Source organism: Phyllopteryx taeniolatus, chromosome 10 (genome assembly GCF_024500385.1).
Source record: "Phyllopteryx taeniolatus isolate TA_2022b chromosome 10, UOR_Ptae_1.2, whole genome shotgun sequence".
NCBI classification, from domain to species: Eukaryota; Metazoa; Chordata; class Actinopteri; order Syngnathiformes; family Syngnathidae; genus Phyllopteryx; species Phyllopteryx taeniolatus.
Genome location: NC_084511.1, coordinates 13,377,187 through 13,393,196, shown reverse-complemented (window position 1 = coordinate 13,393,196; position 16,010 = coordinate 13,377,187). Strand labels below are relative to the sequence as shown.

Sequence of the window (16,010 nt, the reverse complement as noted above, 5' to 3'; positions counted from 1 at the left end):
CATCGATAAACTGCAGCTTTCAAGCCCATCCACAGAAGTCCATGGATGATAATTTGTATTTGCATTAAAGTTGCGTTACGGTTAAGTTCATTATTTATGAATGTTATATATTTTTCACGGTGGAAAAAATATGACTCCGAAAAATTCCTGGACAGTTATGATGATGGTGACAATTTGACCCTGAAATGGATTATTTTACTTTCCATTGTTTCCTATCTGAAAAAAATCCCATGAAGGAGAATACTGAGACTCACTTTATTTCGAACAAATGTTTTTAAAAATAAGGAAAAATTAAATAATAGTATACAACAGCTATATTGTATTGATAGCATACCATACAAGATAACCTTCCAACAAACAGCAATAATGTCTTGATGATGATGATAATGATGATGATATTTTGACAGGGTTTGGCCAGAGCCACAAATAGGCGCACAAGCTGTTTTGTCTTCGTATGTCATGTCGAGAAAAGGGAAGCAGATAAAGTGAGTCAGAGCACTTGTGTGAAAATGCTGATCCCAAATCAGTTGAAAAGAAGCAATGTTGGAAGCAAGAGTGATATCAGAAAGAGGCGGGGGAGTCACATGGCGATGCTGTTATAAACCAAACCAGCCGCCACACTCAATACCGAGTGTCGGGAAAATAGCCAACCCCACACAAACCTATAACACCCATGGGAAGGGCTGGGGGAGAAGGGGGAGCATGTTGGGGGAGAAGAGGGGAGGACTGTGCACAAGTGGCTGGAGGGAAGCGAGGCGAAGGCTGGAGTCAGTCCAGGGGAACTCCAGACTGCTGTTACCCAACATTGCTGTCTCTCTGCAGTGGCTGGGAGGTTGACTGAGTGCTGCTGCTTTTACATTCACACACGCTCACAGTCACACTCTGTGTGGTAGCTTTTGTCCCTATAGTAACACATTGACCCTGGCATTGAAGTTAAAGCTCTGGTCGACTAAACCCGCCTATTTTTAGAAGGTCCTTCTGCTCTTTTTCTTCGAGTGACATCTCGAAGTAATCTGCCTTTTCTTAAGCAAAACCCGGTCTAACGTCACTTAGTTACACTGATACCCTTATTACATACATGTATGAGTATTGTTGTATGCTCTGTTTGTATGTGTTGCTGCTCCATGTGTGGTAAGGTACCAGTTGTTTGAAGGTTTATAATTAGCATTACATCTATGTGAATTTCCATTAGCCAATCTATGGCACTTTGAATTACATGTCAGTATGAAGTTAGCAGACTTTCATTAGCTGAAATGCTGTGGTTGGGTTGAACATTTTGGTGTTCAAATATACAATGTTTAATTGTGTTTTGTGTTCACTGTCCTTTCTAAAGTGAACTTTAACTGGGAGTAACAAATAAACCGCTTGAAGCAAACGCTTCGCTTCTCATTGAGAGAACTGTGCGGGTCAGAGTGAGAAGAGATGCTAAGGAATATCTAATGAAGTGTTTTCTAATACATTAAATGTGTTAGAAGCGTGTGAGAGGCTAAAAACTAAAAAAAAAAGATGTGGTCTCTCCACTGTCCCAGATATTTAGGTTAATTAACTACTCAAAATTGTCAATAGGAGTGAATGTGAGAGTGAATGGTTGCTTGAATGGTGACCAGTCCAGGGTGTACCCGCCTCTCGCCCAAAAGATAGCTGGGATAGGCCGTGACCCTACCGAATGAGGACACACCCTATAGAAAATCGATTAAGTGTATTGCTAGATCATAACAAAAAATGCATACAAAGATACTGAACTTGTCTAGTAGGATATGTTCTGTCTAAAATGTTTTAGAATATTCCATGTGCTTGATGAAGCAATGGCCATGTAGACAAGGTAACACAGCATTCATTAACCGTGGTAATGCCATAGTAATCGTCCCGCTATTGTGTTCTGCTCACACTTCGAACGAATTAGTGGATCCAGTTCACATAACATCAGCTGGAAAAATAGAAAAATTCCAAGTGTGGCCCTGGAAGACGGCCTAGTTCACGCACTTCTTTCTCAGCATATGATACTACCATTTCCTTACAGATAAATTCCCAGACATGAAGGTGTTCAACAGTGCAACATAACTTTACTTTAGCTCTACTTAGTGTGTAGATAGTGTGTATATGTACTATCCACTTAGATCTACTTATCGCTACTGTAATTGATATGATTTATTTTATAATCATGTCTCTGCGTATGATCTCCGTTTGGTATTTGGAATTTCCACCAGATAACCATCCGACAGAGGATCCCTTTGAAATGAGTCATTTAAAGCAATGCTCTATTATCTCGCAGGGCACTTGTCCTTGTTGTGCTCAACATTACTGTTGTGTAAAATGTTTTACAAAGTTGCTGTACATTAATATGTAGTAGATATCATGACATAAACAAGTTAATAAAAAATAAAAAAAACTACAAAAAAGTTGTGTTTACACTGCAGGTCAATTCAGATTTTTTTTGCCCTATATGACATGCATAAAAAATGTTCATGTCAATACGAACAGTACAATTCCAATTTTTCATATCCGACCCAGGCGTCGTTTGTATGTGGATATACTGAAAATCTGGTATGTATCTGATGCACGTTCAGTCTAGACACTGAGGTCATGCTCATCCGACCTCTACGTCATCAAAAGGTGACAAACGTCACGAATGATCAACAAAACCGACATGCGAGAAGCAACGGAGGACGAAGGAGCAGAAAACAGTCCGTGGTGTAAATAAGATGCCTTAGAACTGATGAATATAAGAAAATGTTGACTCCGGTTGCACAAAATTCTTGAAATTGCCGCAAATGGCGTCTGGACATTTTTGGCCATATTTACCTCCGTAAACACATTGCACAAAACATGGCATCACACTGCACATGCGTGTCACTTCACAGACACATTGTGTTCAAATCGCATTGTTGTTGTTGTTGTTTTCTTAATGTGAACAAATACTAAGTCTAACTTTACAGTCCTGGCTAAAATAACCACAATTTTGAGTTGAATAATTTTTTGAGTGGGTAGCTTCTGGCTGGAAGGAAGGTGGCAAAAGTACAGTGGCCTGGAAGTGCAAAACAACATAACAAATTGTGAAACACTTTAACATTTCAGAAAACACAAAAACAAAACACAAAACAATTTCTGAAATGTTAAAGTGTTTCATCTTTTGTTAATATGTTTTCTGAAATGTTAAAATGGTTCGTGTTTTGTTTTTGTGTTTTCTGAAATGTTAAAATGTTTCACAATTTGTTATATTGTTTTGCACTTCCAGGCCACCGTACAAAAGACTGTAAGACATTATATTAGCAATATAATGGAAAATATTTTCTTTTTGTTCATTTTCATTTTTTAAAAATGGGATTTAGGCTATGTTATTTTAGTCCTTTTAATTTTGTTTTAATGTGTCACATCATATCATGCCTCACCTCAATAATCTTTTTTGATCCTTTTGTGAATAAATGACTAATCCTATAGGCTGAAGGATGACTGCGTCTACGTCAGAACTATCACGGCTAAGAGTTGCAACTTCACTTGTTGCGCTAATTGGCTTGGGCTCTTTCCTTTGCGGCTGTCTGCGTCACGAGCCTAACTCAGCCCAGACATAAGCATATTATAAGATAGTGGAGTAAAAATAGCTTGCAATGGTGAAATAAAACCAACGTGCACATGGAAGTGAGTATTTTTGGGCACCTGTGATCTTGTTATGGCTGTTAAATTTAGCTCTGTGGTATTTCAGTGAGGAGTGGAAACAGTGACAGGGACCTGTTTTGTTACAACACGTTTCCTGTGTATTATGACTCGTGAGAGAAAACCGCAACCCAGTGACGTAACATTTGGAAGAAAAAAAAAAAGAGAGAACAAGATCAACAATGAGGTGTGGAAAATCTGCAATGAGGAAGTGGCTTCATCTGAAAGAAAATTGTTGACTGAGCTGAATACTGTACACATACAGTAACATTTCCTGTACGTGGACTTTCCCCTTAAAGATAGATAGGAAATAATAATAATAATACGATTCCTTGTCTCAAACACAATATAGACAATATAGAAATAAAGTACAGCATTAGTTGCAGTGGAGGAATACTCTTTGCTTCCTTACATTTTATGTGCAAAAAAAAAATACTCAGTGTGTTATTTTAACAATCAAATTATTATTTTTGCTATCATTATCATTATTAATTATTATTATTATAGAGGCACAGTGGCTGACTGGTTAGCACATCCGCCTCAAAGTTCTGAGGTTCAAATCCGGCCCCGTCTGCGTGGAGTTTGCATGTTCTCCTGCGTGTGTTTTCTGTGGGTACGCCGGTTTCCTCCCACATCCCAAAAACATGCATGGTAGGGTTAAGTGAAAACTCTAAATTACCGGTATGTGTGAATGTAAGTGTGAAGGGATGTTTAGCATGACGAAAATATAACACATTCAAATAAAATACATCGTAATCACCAGAGATGCCGATTATTATATGTATTAATCTGTGCAGATCGCGATACATGCTTTGCTCTGACCAACCAATCACAGGACGCAAAAATGTTGACATTATTGAGGGCCACCTCACTGGGCTGTGAGGAGGAATTTTTTAAATCTGATTTGTTAATGAGACTGCCATTGCTAATCACAGGTGGGTAGAAACACACTACATTTACTCCGTAACATTAACTGTTTATAAGCTGTTTTTTTTCCTTCGTTTTAAAATGACATTTATTTTTAGAATTATTATTATTTGGAGGACTACTGTTTACTTTTACCCAAGTCATATTGTTCTAAAGTAACAGTACTCTTACTTGAGTATAATATTTGGCTGCTCTATCCACCTATGTTGTTAATGAAGTTCAAGATACATGTGCATCGGCAAACACTACTGATTCTGAAGGCCCTAGGCGTATTAGACAGACATGGTAGAATATAGAGGCTGGTATCTGATTGAACATAAAATAAATACAATAGACTGTTGCAAATAAATTAATACTATTATTAATTAATATTATGATAAACTATATATATATATATATATATATATATATATATATATATATATATATATATATATATATATAATTATACACAGGGTGATTGAAAAGTAACTCCCTATTTTTAAGTACTTGTAATTTATTTCTGAACTATAATTCAAGAAATGAACATGAGAAGAAAGTGTATTACATGGGGTTTTATTTAAAATTCGATATGGCCACCAGTTTCTAAAGCCGCCTGGGAACCGCATTAAATGATTTCACAAGGATGGTAGAATGTTTTTTGGTTTGGGTGGAAATTTTGGTTTGGAATTCTAAACAAAATAATTGATCTGAAAAGAAAACAAGAATATAGATTTAATTCCCATACATCATGGAAAGTACACAAATAAATTGAGAAAAATATTACAACATATGAATAAATTATAAGTATTGTAAAATAGGGAGTTACTTTTCAATCACCCTGTATATATATTTATATATATATATATATATATATATATATATTTATATATATATATATATATAAGTGTGTGTGTGTGTGTGTGTGTGTGTGTGTGTGTGTGTGTGTGTGTGTGTGTGTGTGTGTGTGTGTGTGTGTGTGTGTGTAAAATGGAAGAAAAGCAGGGCTTGGCATTAACTTTTTGGGTCACCAACCGATGTAGCTACTGGATTCCCAGAGTTACTAGCCCCTCAGCATTTTAAACAGGCACAATTTTAGTTTTTCCCAACCGAACTTTTTCCCGATCGAAATACATTCATCAACCGGGAAGGGTTGAAGGCCTACGGCACTGCCCGCCATGGCATTTACTAAAGTATATACAGTACCTCCTGCTTACTTCAATATGTCCACATGACTGCTGTGAAAAGGGTCATTTAAAAAAACCAAAAACAAAGCTAAGACTTTTGTACAGTCCTGAAAATTGATTCCAATGAGAACTCACACTTGAACAGGTATCACATATACCCTTGTTTTTCCCACAGTTATGCTTTTAGATGCCTTTTCTTCCTGTGGGCCATTGTTTGCCTTGACCTCCGCTATAAGCATGCATTGCACAGCAGCACACCAGCACACCAACACGGTCTTTCCACAGGACACCAAAAAAGGGACTTTAAGCTTTGGCCTGTGGCTCCAAATTCGCAGTGTTTCCCTTAAAAAAGTGGCAATTATGTATTTCAAAATGTATACATTTGTAAGCAGACCGACATGAGGGGCGTGTTTTTGTCATTGTCATGTGATTATTTATAGTGTTCCTGAGCTGCTAGTCTGAAGGAATCAGCACACATTAAAATATTTGTGTATGTATTTGTGTGTGTGCATTTGTGCGCATGTGTGTGTGTGTGCGTGTTTGTGTGTGTGTGTATTGGTATGCGTGTAGGTGTGTAAGTGTGCACGTGTGTGTGTGTAAGTTTTCTTGCCTGATTGTTGGAAAGAAACATTTCTAGCGTGAAGTTTGTCTCTAGTCTAAAGCAACACTGAAACTCATGAATTATCTCTGTTGCTTCAGTGTAACCACAGGAAGTAACCATATAGAAGTCTGTCTGCGTCTCTGTCTGTCTGTCTGTCTCTCTCTCTCTCTCTCTCTCTCTCTCTCACACACGCACACACACAGACACACACACACCCACACACACACACACACGCTCACACCCATTTCATAAAAGCGTAGCCCCGTCAAAAAAACAAAACAACACAAACAAAAAAAAGCACTGCAACAAATAAGAACATCACAGGCTATAAACTGTAAATATCTCAGGAGTGTTAAAGCTGTAAAGTTTATTTCCTGGGATTTCTCATCATTTACGAGTCTCAACAATTCACAAGATGATTTTTCTTTGAAAGCATCACCAAATCTTGTAGCCCAATAAAATTTGTCTCAGTTCAAATCACAACACTCTAGCCATTTGCTCCGGAAAGACAAGGTTACCGTGGTGACCCATTGCACACACGGGACATATGTACAGAGTGGAAGTCATAAAGAAGAGAACCTGTGTGTGCTTGTGCATGTGTGTGTGTGTGTGTGTGTGCGCACGCACCTAATGTTAGATGCAAAGAGAGAGTCAGAGTTCATCCTTGAGTCGTTCCTTTGTAAACAGAGTGAATAGTTATATTATAACTCATTATAACTGTTGTATGAGCCTGGTCCTGAGGGTGACAGCCATAATGAAAGACCAGACTTACTGATCAGAGATGGAAAAAAAAAAAAAAAGGCGACAAACTGGAAAAGAGAGAGGTTTCCAAGGCTGGATGAAATCACTTTTAAAAAAGTGTTTTGATAGTTTTGTTATCGATGGTACACTGTCATGGAGAATTAGTTCTCAGTCGTCACCATGGCAACTATGCATACAAGGTTGCTACCAGGGCTTTGGGGTCCTGTAGAAAAAAAATTACTTTGGCCCTCTCCGGGGACCCTTTACAGGGAAGACGTTTTTCCAAGAGCCGCTCATAATCCCAACATCAATGATACATAATGTGCAGCCCGAAATGAATTGCCGAAAAAAGATGCCTATTTTTATTTTATTTATTTATTTATTTGTAGGCAATTCACTTGGTATTTTGGAGTGCCTATTGAAACTATGTCTCCAGGATGGCCTTGGGATCCCCCCTGGAAGAGTTGGAAAAATGGCTGAGGAGATGGAAGTCTGGGCTTCCCTAGCTGCTGCCCCCTCGACCCGACGTCAGATAAGCAGAAGTCGATGGAAGATGCCCATTTTTTAGAAAAATAGAGCATCATTACAAGAAGAAATTATTATTTTGTCAGGATAAATAATTATCCTAATATTCTCATCTCAAATTTTCACAAACACATATACAAAATGTGTAACAGTCAAAAGAAACCATGGTTAAACATTTTGGTCATAAAGGTGTATTTGGTGCAAATACAACACTGTTCATCACCAAAAGAACACCAAACCCACAGTGAAGCATGATGATGGCAGCATCATCCTTTGGGGCTGCTTTTTTTTCTTTTTTTTCAGTTGGAGGGAATTATTAACAGTTCCAAAAAGCAGTCCGTGTTAGCAAAACAAGTGTCAGGAAAAACTTACTAGAACATCCATCCATTCTCTGAGCCGCTTCTCCTCACACGGGTCACGAGAGTGCTGGAGCCAATCCCACCTATCTTCGGGCAGGTATACCCTGAACTGGTTACCAGCCTATCGCAGGGCACATACAAACAAACAACCAAAACTGCGACCTAGGGTGTCCTGGTGCCAAGTGCACGTGTGGACACCCTTATGCTTGAACATGGTGTTCGTTATGGACAATCCATGATGAGCACAGAAGTCCAATAACAGAACGCCGCTTGGGTTCTGATCGGGGGGGCCGTTCCTCCCAATCACGCTCTTCCAGGTCTCACTGTCATTGCCCATTTGAGTATTGAAGTCCCCCAGCAGAACAATGGAGTCCCCAGTGGGAGCGCTCTCCAGCACCCCTTCCAAGGACTCCAAAAAGGGTGGGTACGCTGAACCGCTGTTTGGTGAATAGGCACAAACAACAGTTATGGTATGCAGGTGGTGAGCGCATGGGAAGTATTCTTTTACATTTTTACACAAAACAATTGTAAAGAATGAGGACGCATGAGGCGTGTGTGACCTGATTCAAATTTGTATACTATCTTAATCATTACAGTTAAGATTAAGCCTTGAATTGCTTTTGTTTAATTTAAACACCACTAAACTTGCTACTTATTTAAACACTTGTATGACAGTTACAAAAGTTAAAATGTTACATTGCCTTTACGGTTAATAAACTTCATGATGGTTAATAATAGTACAAAGGCATGGTGGTGTAACAGGCATTTGTTGAACATTTATCTTATTATCAATACCCCATTCTCAAGAGCCCCATGATTGATTGGTGAAAAGACTCAAGCCATGACTGTGAACCTGAACAGGATATTATTTCCTATGGGCATTTTTATTTATTTTTTTTTAGATATCAACCAGTGTTCACGACAATAGCGAGACCCCTGGAGAAGAAGAAAAAAAAAGTCGTACTTTAATTTTCAAACATTTGAGTACGAATCAAGCATTTCCATTTTTGTGTGCATGATGTGAATGCATAAGCCATGAAACCCGACTGTTCCTATTCAAGTACTTGTTGCCAGGTGCTGCCAGTCCTCTTAATCCTCAGATGTGGCTGCAGGGATGGCACGCTTGGTTGTCCAGGTGATGGCGAGCGTGGGGACAGAGGGCTTGACCGGTCCTGGCTCACTATGTTGACACTTGTGCCAACTTAGCGTCAACCCGCCGCTAAATAGCTCCGACACGTAAGCCCACCTTGCTGGCACAGGTGCCGGGACCTGAGGAAAGATAAACGAAAGTGAAATTAAAAATCGGGGTACCTGAAATCAGATTTGCCAGCCTCCAATATAACATTAGCGACTGAAATATTGGAGACGGCATCAGCGGTATAGAGGGGTGATGCTGTAGCTGGTGGGCTGAAAGCAACGCAGAGAAGAGATTTGCAGAGACATCCCATAACAGCTCCCTCGGAGCCAATGACTCAGATATGCAGATGTGTTTACTTCCCTTCTGTTTCCCAGCTCATCCAGCAGACAAGAAACAAAGCTCAATAAAAAGTCTCTGATAATGTCTTTAAGTGTTTCATTTATATATTTATTTGCCGCTATAAAGAACTCATTTCTCACTAAAACTTAGACAGCCACTTCAAATGGCATCGTTGCCTGTATTCCCTGCCTCCTGTCTGAGAGTATTCATCTTTTGTTCAGCGTGCCATTGTGCTCTCTGTTAGTTTCTTTCTGACACCGTGCCAGCAGTCTCCTGGAAAAAAAAAGGATTAAAAACTATCAACAACTCTTTTTAACACAGAGGGAAGGAATGCTGAGAAACAAAATGCAGATAGATAAATAAATAAATAAATGGGGGTGGGTGGTGGTGGTGAGGGGTAGGACTCCAGACACTTTTGCGAAAACTTGTCGACAGAATGCAGATTGTCACCTGACCCTGAGGCAAGGCAGCCCTAAATATAATAGAGAGAAGCTAACAGACGAAGACGAGGCGACACGAGTAATGTGTTTTCTCTGCTGGTGTCGTCTGGCAGATCTGCCATGATTGAGTGCTGATGCCTGCCTGGGCCGCTTCAGAAAGCATCGTCTAGCCCCCTTCAGCTCCAACACGCACGTATATGCACGAGCAGGCACAAACACACACACACACACACACGCAGACACACGTGCAGGGAGAATAACATATACTGTCATCATCTCAACATCTCTTCATCTCGCTTATTGGCTGAGGGAATATTTCAAAAAAACACCTTTTTTTTGTAATTAGTGCGTGTGTGTGTAGATGTGTGTACTTGTGTGTATACGTGAGTGTGTGCATGTCTTTATTACAGGGTTTAGTGAATTCTAAATTGTATAATCCCTGTTGAAAAGTTCAGTGAAATCATACTGTGTGTATGTACGACACTGCAGGACTTCATATGTACTGCATGTGCAATTGTGCAAGTGTCTCAATACACTTCATTACAGAACAGAGTCTTATGAGAGCCATTAACAGAGCTCTATCAAAATAGTACGCATTTACAATGATTTTCAATTTTGACAGATGCTGGATTCATTTCACAAAGATTACTATGGTGCATGTAGTTTCCAATGCACTACACTTCACAAATATAATAATAATAATAATAATAATTTATTCATTTGCTATAGTGTAAATTGTCACAAGGTTCGCGGATGTGTTGGAGCCTATCTCAGCTGACTTTGGGTGAGAGGCAGAGAAGACCCTGGATGGGTCGCCAGCCAATCACAGGACACACGAACAACCATTCACACTCACATTCACAATTATTAAGTACTTTTCTCCCACATTCATATATAGGTTCATATTCAGGTTGATACATAGGTTCATTGAAGTTGAAATTGTCCATTGGTGTGAGTTGAGTGTGTGTGTTTTTTGTATGCACAGTATACACTACGGCATGTGCCTGCAATTTGAAAAACATTATGAAGATAATGAGGATTATTTGGATGATACTAGCAGTAGTAGTATTAAGCAAAGCAAGCAAACTTATTTATATAGCGCATTTCATACATTAGGTACTCCAATGTGCTTCAGACGATTAAATACATTTTAAAATGATGGGAAAAACAGCTTATAAACAATTAAAAGAAAGATAACAAATAAAAATATAATTAAAACAGTGTACAGTGCAAGAAAGATCATTTAAAAGTTGAAATGCTGTAAAAAGCATGAGAAAAAATAAGAGTTTTTAAATTGGACTTAAAAACATTCACACTTGGGGCTGACGTCACTTCTGTTGACAACTTATTCCATTTGTATGCAGCATAATAGCTAAATGTTGCTTCACCATGTTTGCTCCACTATTTGACCCGAGTCTGTCGATCTCAGAGCCCTACTGGGTTTATCGCCCATTTGCATTTCTTTCATGTATTCAGGACCTAAACCATTTAGTTATTTATAGACCAGTAGCAGAACTTTAAAATATATTCTAAAGCTGAATGGGTGCCAGTGTAAAGACTTCAGAATTGGAGTAATATGCTCTGACCTCTTTGTTCTGGTCAGAACCCGAGCTGCAGCATTCTGAATGACCTGCAGCTGTTTAATGCAGAAGACCATTACAATAGTCAAGTCTACTTGAGATAAAAGCATGGATGAGCTTCTTCTGGTCTGTTTGGCACATGCAAGCCTTCACTCTGGATATGTTCTTCAGATGGTAGAAGGCAGTTTAAGTAATTGATTTGACATGACTGTTGAAAGTCAGGTCATAGTAGTAGTAGTCGTAGAATAGTAGTAGTACATGTAATAGTAGCATTACAGTATTGATGATACTATTATTGTTATTATTATTATTAGTAGTAGTAGTAGTAGCAGTAGTAGCAGCAGTAGTAGTATTACAATATTCATACTAATATTAATAATGATAATAATTGATATTGATGAAGATTATATTGATGATATTATTATTATTATTAGTAGTAGTAGTAAGAGTAATAGTAGTAGCAGTAGTAGTTGTAGTATTAGTAGTAGAATTACAGCATTCATACTACAAATGTTAATGACAATAATTGATATTGATGATGATTATATTGATGATACTATTATTATAATTAGTAGTAGTAGTAGTAGGAGTAATAGTAGTAGCAGTATTACAATATTCATACTAAAATTTATAATGATAATTGATATTGATGAAGATTATAGTAATTATATTATTATTAGTAGTAGTAGTAGTAATAGTAGCAGCAGTAGTAGTAGTAGTAGTACAGCATTCATACTACTAATTTTAATGATAATAATTTATATTGATGCTGATTATATTGATATTATTATTTAGTAGTAGTATTACAGTATTCATACTACTAATTTTAATAATAATAATTAACATTGATGATTATTATATTGATGATTTTATTACTATTACTATTATTATTATTTAGTAGTAGTATTACAGTATTAATACTATTATTGTTAATAATGATAATATTTGATATTGATGATGATTATATTGATGATATTATTATTAGTAGTAGTGGTAATAGTAGTAGCATTAGCAGTATTTAGTAGCAGTAGCAGTAATAATATTAGCAGTAGTAGTAGTAGAAGTAGTATTACAGTATTCATACTACTAATTTCAATAATGATAATAATTGATATTTATGATTATATTGATATTATTAGTATTATTATTTAGTAGTAACAGTATTACAGTATTAATACTACAATTGTTAATAATGATAATAATTGATATTGATGATCATTATATTGATGATATTATTATTAGTAGGAGGAGGAGGAGTAATAGTAGTAGCAGTCGTAGTAGAAGTAGAATTACAGCATTCATACTAGTAGTAATAGTGTTAGTAGTAGTATTATAGTATTAATATTACAAGTTAATAATGATAATAATTGATATTGATGATGATTATATTGGCGATACTATTATTATTTGTAGTAGTAGTAATAGTAGCAGTACAGTAGTATTACAGTATTAATACTTCTATTATTAATAATGATAATAATTGATGTGATGATGATAATAATCATCATCATCACCATCATCATTATCATAATGTTCCAATTTGTGTCCAAGTATTTCAAAGTGTGCCTTATGAATGGTGAAAGTGCATCCACAATACCATATTGTTAAATTAATAACAATACCACCCCAACAGTGCCAATCAATCAAAACTGAGCATTATGTTTTGTGTACCTGTTTTATTTTGTCCGGCGTGTATGTACTGTATATGTCCATAATGACTTCTTATTGTCAGCAGCCATGCACACAAACGTTCAGGTGTAGGCAGCGGCGGACGTTTATTGGCGCAATTCCATGATCTATTTTCCCCTCCAGCTGTCCTCCACAATATGAGAACCATGTGCGTGTGCTTGTTTGCGCCGCATGCTTATGACACATTCTTTCCCCGTAGCTCTCCAGTAAGCATCAAAATTATTTTTACTGTCAAAAGCAGCAGCCAATAAAATGTTGGGTCAAGTTTTTGTAGGGTTTCATTAGCAATCACTCTTTGATGGCATGATACCTGATTTGTTTATGTGAGAAGTGTAACCAAGTTTAAGTGAGCCTGAAATGCTTGAGAGATGTTCAAACAAAGTCACATAACATATTTGGGCTGTTTTGCATAGTGAAATGTTTTGAAGTGGGAGGTGACAGCCTCCTTTGACTTGTCTCGCTTCGCTCACCCTTTCCGCTAGGAAGTGGCGCATCAGATAAGTGAAAAAGTGAAGGCACTCCTCTAAGACATGGGCTGATGCTCCTCAGCTCCTTCTCACAGAGGCCAAAGCAACATTGCGACGTCCTTATCTGCATCATATGACCTGAATTTGAAGACATTCCTCTTTACAAGTGTGTTGTTGTTGTTGTTGTTGTTGTTTTGGGGAGAGGGAGAGATGGATAGACAAGCAATGCTGTTGGCACCTATCATTTTTTTCCGTCCATCCATTTGCTCATTAGGGACATGGGTGAGCTAGCGCCTATCCCACAGTGGGTGGAAATACGTTGCTGTGAGATTTTTCAGGTATCAGTATTATAATTGAGTCCCGGTATTTATTTTCCTGATTTGGGTACTTTCTATTCCTTACTTTCTCAAAGTAAGCTTATTACTTATTTTTCAACCACTGCGGATGATGATTTGACATTAAAAAAAAGACCAATACAGAGAGGTAAAGTTAACAGCAGATGAGATCTTGATCGACTGAGATGTCGGGGTCTTTGAAGGCAGTAAAAACAGACAGTACCAAAATGGAGAAACGTGAACCAGGGAGCGTTAATGACGACGGCATAAGATTCTGAGAAGCAAGATATTCCCCATTCATGGCCCTATTCAAGAGAATTGTTTAATGTTGTCAGCTCGCAGAATGATTTGTGACAAATGCGTTGTGTCTTGTACCAGCTTAAAAACCACCAGCGTCTGGCATTCAAAAATTCTGCATCTATTTTGAAAGACACATACGAGAAGGTGTACTTTTTTCAGTTTTTAGGGATTAGCTCACTGTGAATTTGTTTTTTAATCAGTTCAAAATGTTAGCAAAGCTATGGGAACATAATGTTTTGACACAATGTGCAGCTGTTAACAAGGGGCCATTAGGGGCATAATACAGGATTGCCTCTCACGCTTATTATTGAAACACTCTCATTCTTATGACTGAAAGGTTCTCATACACAATACTGAAATGTTTTCACTCATAAACACTTGTGAAATGCTCTCATAAACACGAGTGAAACGCTCCCAAACACAGTAATAAAAAGCTCTCATACGAACGACTGAAACACACTCATACACGAGTAAAACACACTACTGAAACGCTCTTATCTTACATTTTATAAATGATGTTAATGAAAATGATGTGTTCTCTACTTCTCTCTATAATTTAGCTATTGCATATTTAGATTTGGGACGTTAATATGAAGGGTTATCAAAATTGAAATATTGGTTGATTTAAGATAATAAGTACTGATTTGTATCCTCTGAGCACGAATAAGCTTGATTGAGTAATTGCCTGAAGATGTCAGTCTGAAACTGTGATCAGTTTTGATGAGCTGCTGTCACTTCTGCTTGGCTCGTTCTACTTCATAATGACTGGATCTGACCCGGTGAACCTGAGTCTGCCCCCCATGCACCTTATCTTATCAAAACTGCATGACACGCATGATCTCCAGACACATACTGACTGGCTGTGCACTGTGAAAAATTCACCAAATACTGTATGAATGGTTATTTGCTATGAGACTGGAGGAGTCCCCTCTTCTTATTCTCTAAGATTAAGCAGTTGTGATGATTAAACCCCCACAAAAAAAAAAAAACATGCTGATACCGAGGAAAAAAATCAATTACAGTGACTGTGTGAGCCGAGTGAGTCGAGGCAATGACTCAAAGGACACAACTTTCGCTACAACAGTCTAATGACACCTGACTTATTAGTGTGACACCTGACTTATTAGTTTGAACTGCATTAGGTTACACTCATACTAATATTTTGCCCCTTTCATGTAGCTGAATAAAGTCACCAAAATATTAGGAACAAACCTCAGTAAAACAGTCTAGGTCTACACAACCACGCTTGCATTGGATCTCATTCAAGTTTCAGCGTATTTAATGTTGTGGTCTGTGTGGACATGTGATAAACAGCAGAAGAGAATGGATGACTGGTTAGCACATCTGCCTCACAGTTCTGAGGACCAGGGTTCAAATCCTGGCCTCGCCCACCTATGTGGAGTTTGCATGTTCCCCCCCGTGCCTGTGTGGGTTTTCCTCCCACATTCCAAAAACACGCATGGTAAGTTCATTGAATACTCTAAATTGCCCAAAGGTGCAAGTGGTTATTTGTTTCAGTGTGCCCTGCGATTGGCTGGCGACGAGTTCAGGGTCTACCCCGCCTCTTGCCCAAAGTTAGCTGGGATAGGCTCCAGCACGCCCGCGATCCTAGTGAGGATAAGCGGTTTAGAAAATGGATGGATGGATGGATGTAACACCATGAAGTCATGAAGCAGTGCCCCCTGTTGGGCTGTAAAAGCACTTTTTGAGGAGTAGCCTCAGTTCCATCAGTCCATTTGCCAAATTCCTTTT

The 16,010-nt window shown here is 38.0% G+C and overlaps 1 protein-coding gene across 1 annotated transcript in view; it reads right to left on the bottom strand.

Moving 5' to 3' along the window:
- Window positions 1–8,918: 8,918 nt before the first annotated feature.
- The window catches only part of reep2 (receptor accessory protein 2), a 108,443-nt gene continuing 101,351 nt past the window's right edge, over window positions 8,919–16,010 (bottom strand). The window contains exon 11 of the transcript XR_009790531.1: window positions 8,919–9,239. The gene's annotated coding sequence lies outside the window, so the exon portion shown is untranslated. The remainder of the gene's footprint in view (window positions 9,240–16,010) is intronic.